This window comes from Triticum urartu, chromosome 7, assembly GCF_003073215.2.
Source record: "Triticum urartu cultivar G1812 chromosome 7, Tu2.1, whole genome shotgun sequence".
NCBI classification, from domain to species: domain Eukaryota; kingdom Viridiplantae; phylum Streptophyta; class Magnoliopsida; order Poales; family Poaceae; genus Triticum; species Triticum urartu.
Window position 1 is genome coordinate 660,210,332 of NC_053028.1, and position 3,075 is coordinate 660,213,406.

The 3,075-nt window shown below is 48.6% G+C and overlaps 1 non-coding gene across 1 annotated transcript; it reads left to right on the forward strand.

Moving 5' to 3' along the window:
• The first annotated feature begins 2,457 nt into the window (after positions 1-2,457).
• Positions 2,458-2,530, forward strand: TRNAF-GAA. The gene has a single exon. It is a non-coding gene; the product is annotated as a tRNA-Phe (tRNA).
• The last annotated feature ends 545 nt before the right edge of the window (positions 2,531-3,075 follow it).

Here is a 3,075-nt window from a genome sequence, read left to right on the forward strand (position 1 = left end):
CACTACAGAAACAGACGCAACTAGCATGCACCCGATGACTGAATCACTCAGTCCATGCCGATCAACTAACCTATCTTTTAGCTAGCTCACCAACGAACCTATGCATGCAGCTAACGACTAACTCACCCAATTGTCTTGGTCATCCAGAGTGGTCTCCAGCTCGCATCACACGACGATGCCGTATCACACAGCACGGCAGCCTCTCGCCGCCATCAGCATCCCACCTTGCTTGCCGCATCGCATGGCAGCCCGACATCTCGCCTTCTCTGTGCACTCAACTAAAGTCTTGATGACTAGCTACTCCCTAGATCACCTAAGTTACATGTATGACGAAAAACCAAACTAAAATGCTCATACAATAATATCAAGATTAGTCCTAACAGAGAGAACACAAGGATGGAGCGGTGGGAGGGTGGGCGGCAGGGAGGGCGCAGGTTATAGGCGGCAGTTGGGCGGCGCTGCCCGGTGAAGTGGCGGCGTTCGGTGGTGAAGCAGCCCCGGGGTAGGCGAGGGGCGTGCTCAGCGGGTGGCGCCGGAGCCCAGTGGATCGGCGGGCGGCGGAGGCCCGCCCGTCCTGGCGTCCGTTGGGGGGGGGGGGCGCCCGGAGGAGCAGGCGAAAAAGATCGTGGTGTGGGCGTGGTGTCACGAGCGGTTTGGTTGTTTTTTTTATTCCGAAGCGGCCGGTATGATTAGCGATGGCGCGGGTGTTGCTTAATTGTTGCGTGGCTTGCTGTGTTAAACATGGAGATAATTTAGACCCTTGGATATCTCAGATAGACGGCTCTTGTTATTTGAATCTGTCTCTCTTTTCTTTTTATAATGATAGTAGATACGACCTTTTATATGGCTAGGTCAGGCCCATATGGCCAGGTCTGCTTGGACACATAGGTAGCGCCCCACCTGTCCAGCGAACCCAAGCAAGGAGAGCCTTCTATCTCTCCTCCACACAGTTTCGTTCCCTATCCCACACCAAACGAGAAACCATAGGAATCCTCCTCTCTCTCAACCCCTCAAAGAATTGTCCTCCGGCGAGCTCCACCATTCAGTCGTTGTCGTAGGTCCGATGGGGTGCATCGTTGCAAGGCATAGGCGAGGGGCGACCACCCGGGGGTGTTTTCCCAAGGCTAAGGGGCGGATGATGTAGTGAGAGCGACGCCTTCGACAAGAGTGGCCACACAAATGAAGGTAGTTGTTTCTGGAGACATGGTGGTTCTGCAAGCCAGCGACTGGTACGACACAAGCACGCGATGCAAGTTGCGACCCAACATGATGCAAGCTATGACCCTTGTGCGCTGGTGTTTCAGTGTTTTGTTATACGTATATGAACACAAATTGCATGGAAATTTAAATCATAGCAGAAGACACAGTTCCTACACAAGTCAATCGACAACTTCCTTTGGTGAACTAACCTGTAGTTGGATGGTTAGGAGGATAGTGGTATACCCAGCCCACCAAGATTCAAGTCCTAGACTTGACATTGATGCTCGCATTTTCTGAATTTATTCCTAGACTTAGCAAGCCACCTCCAATTTCAGTATGAGCATGTACCTCTTGTTAATTGACAGAGGTGTGGGCTTGCGATGGTCGCGGCGACGTGGATCTGGCTGCCGAGGGTGGCATAGGATGGTTGGTGATCCTTCTTCTCCTGGGTTCGAGGTATCGGCTGACGGTGGCTTGGACCTAGGGATCGTTCTCGGGGTGGACAAGATTTGGGCCCGAGCAGGTCAAGGCTGTGTGATTGGGCGTGGTCCAGGTGGTGTTCGCGGGTGGTTGGCTCCTCTGCTCGCGTTGCGCAGTGGCCGATAGTGGAGGTTGCGGTTGGTGAATCCCTCGGGAGCTCACGCTCGAGCTTCGGGAGGAGGCGTCTCACAGGTGCAACGGCTGCCGGGAAAGAAGTAGACCCGGTTCTACCTGTGTGCCTGCACGTCGCCTGTGTCAAAAGACTTTGCTCGCCGGAATCGTGGCGCCGGCGACGGCTCGAGTACTAATATACCGCGCAAAGAGGGACGAGAGTGAGTTGGAGCGCGTCATTCTCTGCCTAGTTCCTTTCTTTTTCCTTTTTCTTGCGGTGATTCTCGGGCTAGTTCTTGGTGGTTAATGCTGCAAAGCCTTTAATTTCCTCCAAAAGAAAATTTGGAGGTTAATTAAACAATTTGCTAATGAGGCAACGGGACCACTCCGTAGTATGTATTACTGCCTAAACCGCGTGTGTTCTGACGATTGTTCCACAGATCATAGATTTCCTTCTTCCATGTCAAAAAAGACATTGTCTGGTCGCTGCTACGGTTCCATGGGACGCGTAGTACAGATGTACATTGGCTGGTCGCTGCTACGTGGAGATTATGGGGTCTGCATGAGCAACAAAATTTGAAGAGCGTAAATGTAAGTACGAAGGCAAATATGAAGTGAGTCAGAATCATAAAATAAATACTTAGGACTAACAAAAAAATACATGAAGCGGGGATAGCTCAGTTGGGAGAGCGTCAGACTGAAGATCTGAAGGTCGCGTGTTCGATCCACGCTCACCGCAATCTCTTTTTCTTCTGCCTCCCTTATCTCGTCATTTGCAGGTTTTTCTTTCCATCGTCACATTTGGTTTTTTTTCTTATCTTCTTTCCACATTATTTGCTGGATTTTCAAATATAGTTGGAATAATTATTCACATATCCCAACAATTCAACCATTCTCCACCGTTTTGTTGTCATTTTTTTAAGTCATCAAGATGGTTTAACTTCAGCATGATATTGGTGTAACTTGATCTCATCTTGAGGAGATATTGACTAGGATGCTTAGGTGAAATACACTAACAGATAATAACCCCAAACCCCCAAGCCACACAATTTTTTTTATTTTATTCACTTAATTTTCAAAGATATTATGTTTGAGGATGTATTCAAACAATACTTCCAAACACCTCAATTGTCATTAAACATGAGAGTCGTTACAGTTTGGACTCAAGATACATCACAAATTTTAGACTGTCAAAGTAAATATCCCTTGTTTTGATCCATGCCCACATGTTGCTTTTGTCATTGTTAACAATGGTTTCTTCAATTTAATCTCCTATTCGTAAAT